This window comes from Melospiza melodia, unplaced genomic scaffold (assembly GCF_035770615.1).
Source record: "Melospiza melodia melodia isolate bMelMel2 unplaced genomic scaffold, bMelMel2.pri scaffold_28, whole genome shotgun sequence".
Classification (NCBI taxonomy): Eukaryota; Metazoa; Chordata; class Aves; order Passeriformes; family Passerellidae; genus Melospiza; species Melospiza melodia.
Window position 1 is genome coordinate 9,682,158 of NW_026948600.1, and position 19,621 is coordinate 9,701,778.

The window sequence follows — 19,621 nt, forward strand, 5'->3', positions numbered from 1 at the left end:
AATTAAGGGTCTCTCAGGTAAAGATATGGGAGTAGGAATAACAGTCCTTTAATAGGAAAATGTAAAAATAAAAATAAAAATTCTTATAGATGAATAGTGAGATGACTGGCTCTAACAATTAAGGAATGAATATTGTGTGAATATTAAGAGAAGCTTTATTGATGTATAGTTATGTTATTGTAGTTTATTGTTTAGATGCCCTCTGTTCTCCTCACAGTCCCCTTTCCCCATCCTCTGTATTGTTGCCACCGGACAGCCTGGTTTATTTAGGACAGGTAAAAGGAAGGCGTGTACATGTGCCCCTCCTACAGGGCAGTTGAGAATGAAAAAGCTCGTTGCTACTGGAGGGCACAGCATGACAACACCTGACCCACCAATCAAGTTGCAGGAAAGCAATCTCCACCAATAAACGGCAAAGGAGAGTTGACTGACAGACTTTGGGAGGGGCCAGGGTTGGCTGATGCAACCCCCAGAGGTATAAAAGGTGAAGCACCCATCTCAAAGATGAGCTGTGTGGTAAGCAGTCGTGAGGGAGGCTCCCAGGTGTGTTTTTCCATATTGTTATGTTTGCCCAATTATCCCATCATCAAAAAACCAAACAATATTAGAACTAGCAGCAATTTTAATTTAATAGTTTAGAAAATATATAAAATTGGATAGACTTGAAATATTAACAATATAATTTGATTAAAAATAAGGGATAATTCGGTTCCAATAATAGTGCATGAGAAAAAGATAACCACGGGGTATGGAGTGCAGGGCTCTTGGACCCTTGCCACCTCACGTACGAGCTTGCCAAGTGAAGACTCCCCCCTATATGCCATGTGTCAATGCCATCTCCTCCCATTTTCGATTCATCACACTTCTACCTCCGCCCTCATCACCACCTTTACCATGCCTGCGCCACCACTTCTTTTGGTGGTCACACAAGTCGTTGGAGGTCGTGACTGATGAAGGCCTCTACTCTTCACCTATGTCCTTTAATTCACCTTTGGGTTACACATGAGCACCAAGCCAGTACAATGTAAGCCAAAACGAACATATTACTGCATTTAAGCATCAAAGCAATAAATCACTTATAACTGGCATTTTCCTGGAACCCAACCAGATTTTCCCTTCTTTTTGTTAATTTTTAGTAACTTATAATTTGCTTTTTCCTCCTGTCCTTGAACATCAGCAGGGAGAGGGGGGTTGAAAGCCCTCCCATCCCTTTCCTTTTTGGCATTAAACTCTAACTGCTTAATTATTTAATAATATTACTGTATCAATATTGATTACTGTTTCAATTTTATCGGCACGAATCATACCTATTTATAACATGTGGAATCCTTTTGTTTTCACTGCTTGCTAGGAATGTAAAACAAAATATTGGTGCAGGGTGACTCAGAGACAACCCGTGTGGGTTAAGGGTAGTCTACAGGGTATAAAGAGAAGGAAAAGAGAAGTACTAATACATCCTGATAAGTTTGGAAATTTAGATAGCATGAAGAATGAATAGCACAAGAAGTAAAGATGGTATTAAAAAAAGTCCAATAGAATTAATTTAGAAGATGAGAAAGATTTGGGAGGAATCCCAGAGGGTAATTTTTCAAGGAAAGGTAATTAGATGAAATACTCTTCTCAGTGGTAGGCTTGGTATCCATTAGAAAGTGGTGAGAAGTCACCCCCTAATGGAACTTTACCATTCACTGTTACAGTTGATGTTATTTTTAAGACAAGAGAAAAAATGAGATCCTGTGATATATGCAGACATGTTTTTTTACCCTGAAGAATAAAGCTTTGTCAGAAAGAATGTGGCTTTGATTTGGCCCCACAGGACCTTTAGTCCTTACTTTGGAAACAGATAAGAAGCAGAAAAGAAAGAGATGTCGTTCAGCATTCAGCATAGGGCAGAGATGTTTGAAATTGGCTCCAATGCACCAGGAAGATTGTGTTCTATGTGTCCAAGACTTAGAGCCGAGTTAGTCCAGGCCAGCTCAGGTACACTCCCCCTCAGGCAACCACTCTGGCCCCTGAATGAAAGCCAAATGGCAGTGAGGATGAGATGAATAATTGTCCCCAGGTGAGGGGACAATTTCAGAGACCCCCAGTGACAAGCAAGCCAAGGAATAAAACCAAGAAAGCTTTGCCTTTAGTCACCCCCTTAAGGCAAGTCTTGAGTCCCCCAAGGAGAAGCCATGGGGGTGAACATCTGCTTTTCTACTAGTGACCTGAACAATTGGTGGGAAAACGTTACAATGGATAGAGAAAACCCTAGCAAAGTAGCAAAAAGACTGGAGTTCATAGTCAAGAATCAAGAGCCAGAGTGAGGTGATACTGATTTCATGTTGACAGAGCTAACAAAACCAGCAGAAGAGTTGGTGATCAAGGTAGCCAGAGCACGTGTGCAGGCACAAATTGCTAGTGGAGCCTTGCAAGGTACAGTGGACCAGCTGTGTCCTATTGTAAGCCCTTTGTGGGACGCGAACGATGCAGGCAGCTGTGCCCTCTTAACCAGATACCAGGAACTAGTCACATTGGAATTAAAAAATGCCCTTCCAAAAGCAATGACTTGGTCAGTAAGAGATAACGTTACACAGGGACAGCACGAGTCACCCACTGACATTGTGGACAGGCTCTGAGCAGCTGCACGTAAAGGCACAGCCCTGCATCCCTGGTCGGATATAGCAAAGCAGCAGTGGGTTTCCCTGATGTCAGGGCAATCTAGCCCAGATGTCAGGCAGAAACTTGAGAAGCTGAAAGAGCCTGTCAAGAGAGACTTAAAGGCATGAATGAGAAAAGCATAGAAAGTGGATGATAATCAAGAGAGAGAAAAAGGAAAAGAGCTCCCTGCAGCCATGGTGGCAGCTCTGGATCGGCACCAGGGAGAGGACGTGGCATGCCTCTGGATGAAGCAGAGGCAGGGGCAACAATATCAGAGGCAGAGGAGGTTCAAAGCAGCCATAGAGCAATCTGGGGCCAAATCAATGTGCATCTTGTAAGAAATCAGGACACTGGAAATAACGCCAGTGCCCAGAGTTAGCAGACAAAGTACACAAAACTCTTGCAGCCACTCTGGATGATAAGAAATGACTGAGACTGGCAATTCTTACCCTAGCAGGCCACCGGTTAAAATACAGCTAAAGAATGATAAAGAAGTTGAATTTTTAAGAAATTGTGGAGACATATTTTCACTCTTGAATCAAGCCCTGATACCCAAAAGTGAAAACTATCTCAAGAAATAGGAGACACTGTAGGCCAGCCAGAAAAAGTTTTCTTCCTGAAACCACTTCAATGTAAAATCAAGAAGAAAATGGGAATACATCAGTTTCTTTATTTACCCAACTAAGCCAAATCTGTCCTAGGCAGGCATTTGCTTGAAAATTTGGAAGCAACAGTTCTGTTTAGAAAAAGAAAACTTAAATGGAAGGTACCTGAAGACAAATGAGCAGTTTTAGCAGTAGGACTGACAATTGACACAAGACCAACAAACAAGAAGAACTATTTAGAGCAAGTATTGAATCAGGTGTACCCAAGAGTATGGGATACTCATAGCCCAGGAAAATCAAAACGAGCAGACCCTGTGAAAATTGAGCTACAGAGAAGAGATAGGCCAGTAGTCAGAAAGCAATACCCTTGAAGATTAGAAGCTAGGAAAGGAAAAGAGCCAACAATCAATAAATTCCTGACATCAGGACTATTGGAAGAATGGGAGTCAAAATTTAATACTGCTAGATTAGCAATAAAGAAACCTAATGGAACTTAGAGACTAGTGCCAGATTTCCAGGCAATGAATGAGTTATACCTTACTAGCTTACTAGCTAAACTTGGAGATGATTTTATTTGGTGCGGGGAAGGTCCATGGGCAGGTGCTGTCGAGAGCCGTTCCCTCATGGTCTGAGAGAGCAGCTCCCCCAGCCCACCTTGCTCCCAGGCCCGGAGGTTGTAATGTGCGCTCGACCGGCAGCCGAGGGAGGGCTCTTGACACCATGTCTGATGCAACAGGATTTATTGAAGGTAGGTCAGAGGGTGCAGGTTGGGTGAGGGTGAGAAGAGGGACAGGAAGAGGCAGGAGCACAAGCACTGTAACATGACGCCTAAGGGACCTGCAAGCTGCTGGGGAAGCCTCAAGTCTGCTCAGTGAGCCACGTGTGCCCTCAGCACTGGGACAGCCACCTTTCCCTCAGTGAGCCTCACATCCCAGGGTCAGCAAATCAAGAGGCACCAGGCATGCTGTAGGTGACTCAGAGCGAGTGCAGTGGGTCATGGTGGCCAGGGGCCAGAAGCAGGCAGAAAGCCAACGGGGCTGGGGAAAAGGCTCTGCTCTGCTTACAGTGTGGGCTGAGGGCTGGGAGAGCTCCATTTCCCCCGTTGAGATGTTGGAGACGGGGCCTTTCAGCCTCCTGATTGGGCTGCCCCTGGCTGCAGGCAGCCAGAGGAGTACGACGACACAAGGCCGAAAGCAGCAAAGCAAAGAGCCAGCCGTGCACAGCACAGGGAGGTGGCCCAGTGCAAAGCCAGCGTGGCACTCTGAAGGTGCCTGCTGCACTCTCATGTGTCCCTGGCCTGGGAAGGACAGGAACGCTCGTGGTCCAAGAGGGCCTTTCTGTGGCCCCTGTGGGCTCAAAGCTGCTGCTCTTCTGGCTCAATGGGGCCTAAAGCCACAGAGCTCGGCCTCCCCCACAGCAAGAGGAACAAGATTTGGATATCAGGCAGTGGAGCTCAATGCCTAAGGCTGAGGGGTGGGAGGCTGCAGTCTGGAGCACAGGGAGGGCACATGCCCAGCCCCACAACAGCTGGCCTCACAGCCCTGAAAGGCCAGGACCAGGGTTCCAGGCCTGATTCCAGGGGGTCCCTCCAACGGGCGACCCACCTGTAAGCGCCAGAGCAGCCGGCTGTCGGGATCAAGGCGGCTGCCAGGGGGCTGCTTATGGCCTCTGCCAGCCAATTGCTCAAGGCTTAGCAGTGCCTCAGCCTCTCAGGGTCTCCCCCAGCCTGGCCAAGCTTCCCGGCAGCAGAGCCGCAGCCCCAGAGCAGCTGCAGAGGAGCCCCATCCAGAGGCACTGGGGAGCCCTCAGCACTGCAGCCAGCAGCACACGGGCAGGAGGACATGGATGGCCCTTCCTGTCCAGCACAGGGCTTGTGGCCATCTCCAGGCACCGCTCTGGCAGGGATCCCCACAGCTCCGGCCCCTGTCCAGTCGCTCTGTGGGCAGCACAAAGGCTTCAGCAGAACCACCAAAGGCCAAGGAGCTTCTGGCCATTTTCTCTGCAACACTGCACACCTGGGCAGCTGGCTGAGTACAAGCACCCTTTTCCCCCTCTTCCCCTTTGCCTTCTAGACCCTGTGCAGGAAAAGAAAGATCCTGGGACTCTGTGTATTGAAAGACATTCTATATTTACATACTCAAAAACAATGAAAATAAAAATACAAAAATCTTGAAGAAGAAAAAGAAAATTTCTGCTGGCTCAAATGACCCCAGCAGACAGTCTTTCAGATCATCTCTCCAGGGAGCTGCAGCAGAACAGCAAGGCAGTGCTGCACAGACGAGGCCGTTTCCTCCATGCACTGCGGAATCGATCTCGCAGCCTGCGCCACGGGGAATAGGGAGCTCTCTGTACAACCCGGAGAATTAAACAAAATGCAACTGCAGCATCTCTGATTGCAGGACTGCTGTCATATGCCATTTCTTCAAGGGCTGCAAGAGAGAGGAACAGAGGCAAGGTCAGATCCCACATGTGCAGAAAGACGAGGAGAGCCCCCTGCCAGGGCCATCCTGGCCATCTCTTGCCATGGCCCGCAGGGAGCAGGGAGCAAGGGGATCAGTCTGAAGGTGCTGGCCATGAATGCCACATGTGGCCCTGAAATCTCAGGGGAGCAGAGCCCTCCGCAGCCGGGGCAGGGCTTGCAGCTGCCCCCGCCAGCCCCCGCAGTCAGCCCGCTGCCCTCACTCACTCACCACTGCAGATCAGCTGGAGCTCTTGCTGCTGCCCCCTCAGGTGCCGCCCGGCCATGCCTGTGAAAACAGAGCCTGTCACGGTGAAGCAAAGTGAAAATTTTACAAGATAGAAATCCATTTTAATTTAGGTGAAATGTACATTTTTGAGTCGAGTCTGTGGTTAGAAATTGTAGTTATTTAGCCAGGCTGCCAGGCCTAAGCTCAGTGAAGTTACTTCAGTGAAGGACAGAGATAAAGGGGAGAAGACAGATTATAGAGAGAGACAGGGACTGCTGTAAGGGCAAGTCATCCTGACCTCAGAATTCTTTCTGATAAAAAGGAACTAGTGGTAAAAGTCAGAAGAAACCCATAAAAATGAATATGTATGAATCTATTGTGAAACTGTATGCATATGTATTTGAGAGGGGGATGAAAAGAGACCTGAAGTTCTCAGAGGTATGCATGCCTTTTGAGAAGAGTTTTCTCCGCATGTGTCCGGCGCCGTAAATAAACATACTGAGCTTTACAACTTTTATAAAGTTTTGAGGTTTCTTCTTTTCTCCGCAAAACATTATGGCGAGCCAGACAAGGGGTTTCTCTGTCCCCGCAGGGGCAGGGGGGATAGATGGACCTCCAAGGCGTGCCCTAAGATTTTTTCCTAGTGGGGCTCCGCTCATCTCAACTTGCCACCTGCGAGGACAGACAACGACCTGCTGGCCTGTGCAGGAAGATGCGGTATGTACTGAGGGGCCCCCACGGGAGGGAAAGGAGAGCTAGGGAGTAAATCACTCAGAGATGTCTGGGTTATGCTGATGGAGCAGCTGTATTAGAGACGGGGTTCATCGTTCTGATAGAGCAGACCACTAGTGATCCTGGGGGTGGGTCGGGTGAACACATGTGTGTGTGTGTTGGGGGTTCATTGTTCTGATAGAGCAGAACTGCTGAACCCATGTGTGTTTTGTTTGTGTGTGTGTATGTGTGTGGTGTCCAGACACTGTGTTGCTGTATGGTTAATGCATTGTGTGGTCAGTGCACTGTGTTTGTAATTGTGCAAGTGTATAAGTGTATGGTGTATGAAAGAGAGTAGATCTACAGTGCTCTACAGTGTGAGGGGAATGAGTATTACCCGTGTTTGAAGCAGCTGAGTGTGGCCTGAGGCTGCAGCAGGCTGTGGGGGCAGGGAGAGAAGTGCCCCACGGAGAAGCGACAGGAGGAACGTCAGTGATGGTATTTATTGTGTTTAAATGTAGTGATTTGTGCAGATTTGGTACATTTTAACCGTGAGTATGAGCTCAGAGAGTTCCTTTGCCCTGGATGTTTGTACTTGATCTCTAGACTCTGTGCTGTTATTCTGATTGTGTCCAGGAAAACTGATGTGAGTAAATGCCGAATTATGGTATGCTGTGTTGTGTTGAGAAAAGTGAGCACTTTGAGAGATATTCCCTTTCCCAGTGACTTTGTGTGGTGATTTTCTTCCGCTGCATTGTGGTAATTTGATTCTCAGATTGTATAGTGGTGTCTGTGAAGATTATAAGATTTTGTTGCAACAAGAGTAGCATTTTACACAGAAGGACTCTGGTATGGTGATTTATGCTTAACTACAATAAAGCGAATTAAAGGAATTCCAAGAATTCTCCCCCTCACAGCAATTCAAGCCTTGGCTGTAGTGAATTTGAGATAAAAGGGGGAGGGGTGCATGTGTCTGTGTCTGTGGGCATATCAGAGTTTCGGCTGTGACTAGCACAGCCTTTTTGCAAAGCAGTAAAACAAGTGTAAGTAGACACAGTGCTTAATTAGATTGTGCAAGAAGAGAACTAGAAAAGACTGATATTTTGTAAAACAGAGTTTATATAGAAGAGATGAATGAGACGAATTAGTTAATGAGACTTATGAGATTTATGAGACTTCAGTTGGTACTGCAGTAAGTCTGGACTGGAAACAATCTGCTGCAGGGATTTAAAGTTCTCTGTAACAAACAGAATAGCCTGCCTTTGAGGGCAATTTCGGGGAGCCTTTGGTGCATCAAGAGGCTAGCATGCTGTGTGAGGTGACAGTGGCTGTCCCCTGGGCACAGGGACAGCTCTGGCTGCCCTGTCTCCCCAGGGAACACAGGAATGGCCTGTGGGCAAAAGGTGGATGTGCAGTTATTATTGCAGTGCGGTGTTTATGAGAAACACTGGTATTGCTGTTTTGCTGTTCTAATAAGTGTCAGGGCACATGCCCCGAGTGTAAATTAGAGGTTTCTGATCAAGCGATTCAGAACCTAAGGTCTTAGAGCTTGTATGTGGGAATCACATCTGATACCTGCCACCTGGAGCTGTGTGTGTATAGGAGGAAAACTGAGAAAGTACTGTGAAGGTCTGTAAAAAGGTTTGAGTTGAAGCGAGATAGGGCAAGGAGAAATAAATAATGAGAACTGACCAGAGCAAAGAGGTTCCTAAATTAGCCCCTTTTAGGAGGGGCTCACTGGGCGAAGGTTGCCAGTAAGAGCAGCTCAGAAAATAAAAAGATTTATAATACTTCATTGCTGTTAGTACTGTTTTAAAATAGGAAGATAAATGGGATAGAGTTTTTGTATGCTGAAATGTCTTTTTGTTTTAAGAAATCACCCAGAATGGCAAAGAGACTGTGAGATCAGACCACCCTCTGGTCTTGGCCCTTGAAAAGGAAAACAAGGCAAAGAGAAAGCAAATCAAACGTGTTCAGCATACAGCATAAGATAGCAATGTATGAAATCAGGCAAGGATTATCATGCTGAAATGCAAAACAATCACAGTTCGCAAAATGAGTACATATGATTTGTTAAAAGCTCCTCCCAAGGTAAGGGAGGAAGGGTAAAGATGACCTCCCCAAAAGGGAAGAATTTTAGTCAACACAAGGGCCATATATTCAGTTTTAAATAAAGCGTTACTACCTGTGAAGAATGTTTATGTTGTAGTGTGGGGAACAACTGAACAACTGGCCAGTCTGAGAAGGCATACTTTTGCAAACCTTTAAAGTTTGTACAATTCGCTCAATTTGCTAAACATTCTCAAATGAGAAAGGTTACTCTGAAGGCAAATTATATAAAAAGGTTAGGCTTAACATTAACAGACACTGAAATTAAGAAAGACATTAGTAGGGAGATATTAGAATAAGTAAATAAGTGTATTCAAGGGTATGGGCCTCTGCTGTACCAGGGAGAATGAAAGATGCCCCCCCATGGTAATCAAGCTTAAGGAAAAAACACAACCAGTGAGAGTTGAGTGGTACCCTCAAAAGGAAGATAAAGAAGGAATCAGCCCAATAACTGATAGTACTGGATTAAGGGCTGTCAATAAGATAACACAGAATTTATACCCTGTGGTAGCAAATCCATAGACTTTACTAACTTGTTTAACACCTGACCTAACCTGGTTAACTGTTTTAGGCCTAAGAGATGCCTTCTTTTGCCTCCCCATCCACGAAGCCAGCCAGAAAATTTTGCATTCAAACACAAGCTCACATAGTCCATGTGCCTGAAGGCTTCAAGATTCCCCACTCCGATTGGAGAACAGCTTGCAAAGACCCAAAGTCCCGGGAAGCTCCACAAGAGGAAAGGAGGCTGTTGCAGTACGTGGATGATCTTCTAGTAGCCACTTGGACGAGGGAAGCGAGAGAAGCCTGGACGGTAAGCCTTTTGAATTTCCTAGGACTCCAAGGACGCAGAGTCTCAAAGAAAAAGGCACAGGTAGTGAAACAGAAAGTAATCTAAGAAGGTAATCTACCTGGGGTAAGAAGTGAGTGCTGAGCAGCAGACTTTAAGGCAGGGAAGCCCTATGCCAAACCCTGAAACCCCAGACAACGAAAGAACTCCTAACCTTCTTAGGCATGGCAGGGTAGTGCCAGCTGTGGGTTTATAATTATGGACTGTTCGTCAGACACCTCTATGCTCTTATTGCCAATGTAAACAGAGATCTCCAGTGGACAAAAGACGCCACACGGGCCTTTCACCAGCTAGAGAGTGCCCTCATGCATGCTCCAGCTTTGAAACTTCCAGATGTAAGTAAACCATTCTTTCTATTTTTCCATGCAAGGAATTGCCCAGGGAATATTGGCTCAGGACTTGGGTCCATACCAGAGGGTAGTTGCTTACTTCTCTAAGCAGCTAGATGCAACAGCCAAAGGATGGCCAGGTTGCCTCAGAGCTGTAGCAGCAGTTGTGCTGAATATTCAAGAGGCACCCAAGTTTACCCTGGGACAAAAATGACTGTGCTAGTGTCCCACACAGTGTCCGCAGCGCTGGAAGTAAAGGGTGACCATTGGCTCTCACCACAGAGGTTTCTGAAATACCAGGCTATCATGGCAGAGCAAGATGATGTAGAGATAGTGGTGACTAATATTGTCAACCCAGCTTCCTTTCTCAGTGGAAATCAAGGAGAAGCAGTACACCATGATTGCCTGGAGACCATTGAAGCTACCTACTCCAGCCGTCCAGACTTAAAGGACGCTCCTTTGGACAATGCAGAGACCTGGTTCACTGACGGGAGCAGCTATGTTGCCAATGGGAAGCGACCTGCTGGGTATGCAGTGACCACCTGCAGAGAGGTAATCGAGTCTGGACCCTTACCAACAGGTACCTCCGCGCAGAAGGCTGAGATAAATGCATTGACCCGTGCCCTGGAAAGGGCAAAAGGGAGGAGAATAACCATCTACACAGTCTCAAGGTATGCATTTGGAGTCATAACATGCACATGGAGCCATCTGGAAGGAGAGGGGACTGCTGACCTCACAGGGAAAGAAGAGACAATCCAGCTGCTGGAAGCAGTTCAGCTACCTGAAAAAGCATATTAAGGCACACCAGAGAGTGAGCTTAAAATTGGAGGAAAGAAATGAGTTGGCGGATGGAGAGGCAAAGAAAGCAGGAAAGGGTAAGGTACAGATTTTCCTCGAATGTAAGCCATAATACAATAATACTAATCAAAAGAAACATACAATTACAAGGGGTGGGCTACCATTGAAAGAGAGCTAGTAATCCCTTCCCATTTTCGTGGTTACTAGTGAAGGAAGGGCACTAGAAAACACACTAGGGCCTAACTACTTAGAAGCCTTTTATAGAGTGTGGCTCCTTTCTCAAAATGACCAAGGCTGCCAGTGATACAGAGTGCATTGAAATGAAGTGTTGACTTTGAAGTAGTAATTTCCACAGGCTTTCTAGAACACACATCTGATTGAAACAATCGTTGTATCATTGTCAGGAATTTATATGCCACTATCACTCAGGTAAGCTGACAATGTGATCCTTGCCTCCAGACTAACCCCAAAACACCCCCTGGCCAAAACTCGGTCAGACTGGGAGAGGCCATGGGCCTATACAGCAGTGGTAAATTGACTTTTCAGAACTCCCAAGGAAAGAGGGGTATCAGTATTTACTGGTATTAATAGATACATTTTCAGGGTGGCCAGAAATATTCCCCACCAGAACTGTCAAAACTCAAGATGTGACCAGATTATTTTTACAAGAAATAATACCACGCTTCAGAGTTCCAGCCACGATGTCCTCAGATAAAGAATCATATTTCATTTCCAAAGCAGTGCAACAGATTAGTGGACACCTGGGCATAGATTAAGAACTTCACACTTCAAACTGCCCAAATCAAGTAGCCAGGCAGGGAAAATGAATCATTTGATTAAGCAGCAGATTGTAAGACTGGGGCAAGAAGTTATTCTACCCTAGCCCAAGCTCTTCCACTAGCACTATTGCAAATTCGAACTAAACCTTGAGCTAAAGGAATGCTGAATCCTTTTGGAATGCCTTATAGAAGACCATATAGAATACAAAAGGAATATCCAGAATGTCCACCTACATGGTGGCTTTAAGCAAACAGCTCAGAGAAATTGAGAAACATGTGGCTGGAACTTGGAGCAGGGAGTTAGATAGCCTGGGGATGATGTATATGTTAAGTCTCTTACAGAGAAGACTTTGGAACCACAGTGGGAGAGACCACTGCAAGTACTTCTCACCACCTTCACTCCAATCAAAATCAAGGAGCAGAATGCCTGGATCCATCACTCTCGGGTGAAGAAGGTCCAGAAGCCCCTTCAGGAGTGACACCAGGAGACAATGAACTGAGACTAAAACTTACTTGGGCAAAATGAGTACATTGCGGTCGGGAGTAGTTCATACTTTAGTTTACAGAATTGTTTTGTATGTATTTGTAACTGAAGTTTTAGAACTAGAGAGTAACTCTATCCAAAGCAATGCTGAATGGCCTTGGTCCCAGGTGTTTAATCAGTATACTGGATCCATGGGAAAACCTTCTGAGATAAAAGATTTAAACATATCTACTGTAGTAATCCACGAGAATCAGGTATATGAGGAGCAAGAATGGCAGTAACAGGAACTGTGGACACTTCAAGGAATCAGAGGAGAAGAAATCAAAGTAGAGTGCCAGGTCATCAATAGGACAGCTTATGAGAGATCAGATGTAATTAGTGTCTGAACCTCCCCTGGTGTATATGAACACCAGCAAGTCTGTGATAACCTAAGTGAATCAGACTGTTGGTGTAATTTCACCTAGATACAGCCTGTAGAAGTGACCTGCCTTTGAGCTCAAGTTGCTATCAGATTTTCATTTGAATTCAAAGTGGACACTGCGCCTTTTACCACAGCAGGGCCTTATACAACTCATACTAGTTCAGACTCTACCCAAACTTGAACCTAAAGTGTATGAAATAGGCCTCTACGTAGTAAAGCATGTGAGTGAACAACAGCTATTATTCAATCCAGAATGGTCTCTCAAACGTGTGGAGTTGATAATGCAAATTAACATCTCAAAAATCCAACCAGCCTGCTCCTCCTTCCTAAAAACTTCCTTTGAGGGCTGGACAACATGGTTACAAAAACAGGCATATCTCAGGAGCAGAACAAGAAAGGAAGGAGCCAGCTCTCCTGGTGTCTAAAACCAGGAACACCAAGAAATCAGTTTCCTTAGGTCATTTTCCAAGCAGGTTGGCTGAATACCCAGGCAATGGCTGCTAAAGGCTGCTGAACTGCAGGTGGTGGACAAATACTGTTATCTTCTGCCCTGAACACAGTCCACAGCTTGATCTTAGCTAGGGGCAAGGTGGGTGAAGTTTTGTAGACCAGGAGAGACATTCCTGCTTGCCACACATCTGGGAAATCAGGTGCTTTGGAGGGGGAAGGAGAGGTTAGATTCCTTGAGGTCTCTGCATTTCAGAACAAACATCTGCCTCAAGTATGACCTAAACCTCTGTCAGATACACTTGTGAAGTGTGTCTGAATTTGCAGTGTGAGCCCAGCACATCCCTCTGGCAGGCAGGATGGTCATGGACAGAAAGCAGTTCCTATTCCCCATAACAAACATCTAACTGGCATATTAGGGACAGGATTAGGAGTTTTAAATTGAATTGATTCAGAAATACTGATGAATAAACTGGCCACTGCAGCAGGTAGCCTAACAAAATTGAAGCAGTCTTTACAGTCATTTGTATTGGCATTAGGAACTAGCCAGTGACAGATTTCAAAAGTACTGCCAAAGTAAGGAAGTATGAAAAGGCCAGGGACCAAGACCACAAGCTGATAGTAGAAGCACTTAGTACAGTTTAAGATAATGTGTCTTTAGCTTTCAGTTGTATACAAGCACAGTTACGGGTGCAGGCAACAGCAGCTCTGATCATACAGGAAGGGGGTGAAGGTAATTTTCCAGCTGAAATTCGGAAGATTGTGTGGGATAATGCAATTGATATTGAAAGGAAGTTTCAATCCTGGCAGACTACGGTGAATTTCACCTATGATCCTGTTTCTAATGTGGCAACTGCCTTTGTGCTTACCATACGTAATGCCACTGTTTATGTTATCCATCCCCTCCTTGCCCTAGGATTAAACCTTGAAAAAACAATACTCTATCCTTCATAACATAGAGTGTGGGCATGAAAGATGAATGAAAAGTGGCAGACAGTAAACTTAGAATCCTGCATTACTAGAGAACAGATGGGATTCATTTGTGAAAGCAATACTATTATTGCCCAAGATGTGTATCTAGACACTGAACAGAGTATTTGTCACTTTGAAATTCATCCAGTCACTGACCAGAAAACTGTGCTTGTATATACTGGAAAAGGGTGTGTATGTCTGAGAACTGCCTGTGCTGCTGTACAAATTGATAGCAATGATGTTATTCTGTCTAGTAGAAATCATTCTAATTTCTGTATTTGTAATTTTGTTAAGATTATCGGGTGTGATTTTTCATACTTGGCTCCAGTGACATCCCACCAGCTGGTCAAAGCCAATTACACAATGTATCACAGACTATCACCTACCCATATTGAGATGAACCTTACATTAGTGAAACAATTAATTAAGCACCAAGACCTATTGGAGATCTTGAAGGAAATCCAAGAAAGTGGAAAGAAAACCTTAATTACTGTCCAACATGATACAAAGGAGATAACCAGAGTTCTACAAAGAATAAAACAAAATATGGATCACCACTGGTGGGATGTGATCTTTGGGTGGTCACCAACTGCAAATGGAATCTTTAATAAGTTGTGCCACCCCATTGTAGTTTTACTAATATTAGTTGGGATAAGCTTAGGATTATCTATTACATTGTTAATTTGGAACTGGAGAATGCTACAACGAATAGCTGTACTAACCTCTTTGTCAAACATACATGGTAGAGCATTAAAAGACAACTGTTGTCGTGAGGGTTTTCATTAAGTAAAAGAATTTACTTATTTCATAGGAAAGGGGGGAATGAGACAGAGTAGAGATCCATTCTGAATTAGGTGAAGTGTCTAGGAGAGGTGAAAAGTCTGTGAGGCCAAAGCTGAAGGAAAAGTCACATGCTGGAGACAGCAAGGAGACAGAGAAAGAAAAATAGAAACGACCACAAGGTCAATTTGCCCCCCACCTAGGAATTCCTTTGATAAAGAAGAACTGGTGATAAATGTCACGCGGAATGAATATGTATGAACTTATTGTGAAACTGTATGCATATGCATTTGGAAGGGGGATAAAAGGAGACCTGAGGTCTTCGGGGGTACGGATGCCTTTTGGGGAGGCTTGCATCTGGCGCTCATCGTAATAAAGGCATACCGGGCTTTACAACTTTTATAAAGTTGTGAGGTTTCTTCTTTTCTCCTCAAAACAATGGATAAACACTGCCTGATCAGATCTTGGCACTCTGGGCAGAGAAACCAGAACCACCGGGCAGTTGGAGAAGGTTCTTGTTGGCTTTGTCTTGCTATTCCTGGGCCCAAGCCATGCTGGATGTGCTCAGAGCTGGGCCCAAACTTTCCCATCAATTCCCTGTTTTGGAGGAGAGCAGTACATGTGCCACCTCCTCAGCAGCTGCCACAGTGGGATGCCCATGAGCCCACTGCTGTCTTCCAGCACTGGGATTCCCCCTGTGCCCAGAGATGAGGATCCACCTTGAGAGAGCCCTTGTGGCAGAGAGAGCTGATGGTCTCAGTGGATGTTCTGGCCCCTGCTGAAAGGGTGCTTCCCACAGACCATCTGGTGCAGCAGGATGCCCAGGGACCAGATGGTAGCTGGCTTGCCATAGTACCAGCCAAAGTGGGTACATTCTGGGGGGCTGTATGACCGTGTTCCTGTGGAATACAGATGGAGTTCATCAGGGGGATGCTGCTGCTCCCAGAGCCTGGCCCCAGTACCCCTGGGTGTGTGGGGGCTGCCCCAGTGGCACACTGGGTGTGACCCACTGCCCTCTGACCAGCACCTAGGACTTGTGTATAGACTTGAGGTTGGAAAAGAAGCCACTGGTGATGGAAGAGGGTAGTGGAAATACTTGCAAGTCCAGAGCATAACAAGGGAAAACCCACTCAGTGGTGGTGAAACGCCATGCTGTTATGAATTAGAATGAGGCCAGATTTTGAAAAGGAAAAAGGCTCTCATTTATTAAAACAAGCTAAAGAGGATGGGGAGTTTGAGATAAGCCCAAACTCCCATGCTGCAACCCAAAGAAAATGAGTCCCAAACACTCTGTGTTCTCCCCCATTTAGTACATCCCTCAGAAGGAGAAGAACCCCAACCCAAACAAAACCCTCATTTTATAACCCCTCTCAGGTCCAGAATTGGTGGGTTTTGGATTTGCCCCTTGATTGGTCAATTTCCAGCATTCTCATTGGTCCTTATGGATATTCATTCTGGACCATTTTCTCGGGGCCTCGAATGATTGGTCAAGTCCCCTGTCCAATAACCTCCCGCCCTTTTTTGACTATCGCTCCCAACAATCCCTGGACCTCCCCTCCCCAGGACCCACAACAAACATCCATCAACTCACCCCAAAACAACATTTCCCAACCCTGCCACAATTTAACACAAATTGAACACCATTTGTAGCAATGCCTTCATCCTCCCTGGCTTCAATGCCCCAAAAAACATTCCGAACCCAAGACAAACCAGGTGAGTGGAGCAGTCCAAGCCCTTTCTCACCTGCACACCAAACCGGTTGGGGCACAGATTCTGTCCCTCCCTCTCTGCTACCCCCACCCACAGGTGTTTTAGTTGGGCTGGCTGCCCCAGCCCAAGCCCCAGTCCTGGGCAGAGTGGTGGGCAAAGACTGCCACCACAGCTGGAAGCAGGCTCCCCGCTCAGCCCAGCTCAAAAGCAATTCGGCTGATATGTCAGTGCCATGAAGGGCAGCAAAAGAGAGAATCCCTGATGCCACACCCAGCTTGGACTGTGAGAGCTCAGTGCCATGAGATGCTGGGACAGGGAGCACACCCCTGCATGGGCTCACCTGCAAAGTGAGCAGGGCTGTCTCTTGCAGGTGGGTGCCACAGCCAAAGTCAATCAATTTGGCCTGCCCAGTGGCCAGGTCAAGCAGGTTGTTCTCTGGTTTGATGTCCCTGTGCAAGACCCCGCAGCTGGTGCAGTGCTGCATGGCCTCCAGCACCTGGCAGACAAGCTCCCGCGCTACCTCCTTGGGCAGGAACCCCCGTGCCCCAATGAAATGCTGCAGATCCTGAGAGCGCTCTGGGCGTTCCAGCACCATCACGATAGTGTTGGGGAGCTCGAGCCACTTTAGCAGCTGGACCACACCGGGGAAGCCAGTGGACACCTTGGCCAGCAGCACGATCTCCAGCGGGGCGCTGGTGCTGTTGGGCTGCGGAAGGAGCACAATGCCGTCAGTGGGGCTGATGCCGTGCTGGGGCTCGGGAAGACCTCAGCCAGCCCGGGATGCTCTGCACCCTGCTCTGGCCCCATGCCCGTTCTCCCTCGGGGCGTCCTGGCGTCTCCCACCCTGCCGGGCCTCGGCTCATCCCCGCCCGGCACAGCCCAGCTTCTGCCACTGGCCCTGCTAACTCACCAGCTCACCCCAGTGCTGGACGCGCTTCTGTGGCGCCCTTTTGATGGCCACCTGCAAGCCAAGGGTAGCAGCGGGCTCAGCTCGCCGCCCGCCCTGCCCAGACCCATCCTCCACCCTCCTCCTCCTCCTGCAGCTGCGGCCGGCCCTGCTGCTCACCAGGTTGCAATCCAAGAGCCGCGTGGCTGTGAAGATGCTGCCGAAGCCCCCGCGCCCCAGCAGCGAGCCCAGCCTGTCCTGCTCCTTCAGACCCTGCTGTGCCTTCCTTGACAGAAGGACACGGCTGTCAGCACTCGGTCCGAAGCCAGCAACGGCCCCCGAGCGCCCCTCAAGTGCCACAGGCCGGCCATGCCCAGGCATTCGCTCCTGGGAACAGGACAGCGGCGGAGCTCAAGCCAGGCAAGATGCAGCGGAGGCAGCAGGAGCAGCCGTGCCACCTGTGTCCTCCACCAGCCCCGGGAGGAGCCAGGGCCGGGCCCTGCGCCAGGGCCGGGGCCGGGGCTGGGGCCGGGGTCGGGTCTGGGGCCGGGCTCGGGCCAGGTGGAGCCAAAGGGAGGCGATGCCGCCCCAGCCCCAGGCACTGATGCCCGCCCAGCAGCACCACTGCCAGCACAGGCAGAGCCAGCCGGAGGTGAGACCACGGCGGGACACCCAGGGCTGGGCACTGGTCAGCCCTGCCCAGGGCCAGGGGTGGGCCGGGGGCATGGCCTGGCCAGGTATGGGGAGAGAGAAACTGGGAGAGGAGGGGGCACCGAGAAATGGAGAGCGGGAGAGGGTGCGGGACTGCGGAAGAGGGAGAAGAAAAGCAAGAGGGAGTCGACAAAGGCACTTCTTTCGCTGCCAATGCTGCCACTGCTGCCACTGCAAGTGAAGCTCTGGGGCCATTTGTCCTGGTGCCCATTTGTCCGTTGTCTGCTCGCCCCTGTGCCAAGCCCTTCACTCCCCTGGGGCAGCCTTTGAGCCTGTCCAAACATGGGAACTTGCTGTGTTCAGCCAAGATCCAGAGCCTGGACTCCTGCTGTCAGCAAAGGAAGGGGCAGCCAGGTGGGGCAGCCAGGGGATGAGTTGTACAACATGGCTTATGTGGTACAAGACCTGTTCAACATTACCAAAAGATGGCTGTGGCCTTGGGAGATATAACTTGGCCAACACCCCTGTCTATCACTAGAACAAGGTGACCAGCAGAGATTCACATCAGACTCTGTCAGTAGTTTGGTGCCACTGAAGGACAGAAGTTTATTCAGTATTGTTTTCATTTTGAAAGTAAGAGCAATGATGGTGGAGTCTTCTGTAGCAGGGGACATGGTATACCATATGGAACATGTGGACCATGGTAAAAGATGCTAAATAAAGAAATAAAATACATTAAATTTAAAAAGACATGTATAAATAAATAAATAAAAACATTCCCAGATGTTCCAAGGCAGCCTAAGCCTCATGGTCTGGGAAGAAAACTTATCACCATGAGTCAGCAGAGTGGCTCTCCAGATGGCTTTGCAGAATGGCCTGGTATTACTGCCTAGTGTTACAGGGTTAATATTGGGGTGCAAGGAAGCAGCATTTTTGAATTTCACTACACGAAATATAGAATGTTAGGGAAAGAAACAAAGAAGGAAAAGGGAGGGATCAAGGTGGTTTGAAGAGAAATAGACATCGGAAAATAGAGGAATAATACAATAAGTGGTGTCTGTCATGCTGGCAGATGCTGGTCAGTGTGCTTGTAAGGTCCTGTCTTGCACCTGGTCCCTGCACTGTTCCACAGTACCCTGTTTCCTCATTAGACTCTCTGTGTATTTTCTGACTGCTCTGCAGAGCCAGTGGGATCTGGTGGAGTCAGATGAGAAACCTTTTTGCACACTGGTCTGTGTGTATGAACATGTCTGTATGAGGTAGCTGAAAAGTTGAGTGTCCAAAGGCCAGACAAGTGGTGATCCATATGGTGTTGATAAAGGTACCCTTTAACGTGATATACCATGATAACTTATCCTTTGGCGCTCATTAATCTGGAGATTTATAGATTGTCTTATGGATAGGCCTTAGTTACCCTTCATCACCCCTTTTTTCCCTCTAAAAATACAAGTGACATCAGGTTAGTTATAATTCTACACATGAATTTCTTAATAAAGAAGAACCATAAGGCTGCAGGACAAAGTCACCTCCCAGTTGTGCTCTTCAGTTATGTTTCAATCTTCCAGAACAATAGTTGTATTGAAAAACACATGGATTCTAACTTGGCCGCTTCCTAGAGTGCTATGGTCATGAATGCCAATGCCTAAAATGATTCCTAATTATTTTAACCTTTGTATGAGATATTATACAATAAGAAGGACACCCTTCTATTCAGAAAGGACAGTTTCATTATAATGAAAAGCACCAATGGATAGTATAAGGA

The 19,621-nt window shown here is 47.2% G+C and overlaps 1 pseudogene; it reads right to left on the bottom strand.

Moving 5' to 3' along the window:
* Nucleotides 1–266: 266 nt before the first annotated feature.
* On the bottom strand, nt 267–19,204 carry LOC134433901 (serine/threonine-protein kinase pim-1-like; annotated as a pseudogene).
* Between the last annotated feature and the right edge of the window lie 417 nt (nt 19,205–19,621).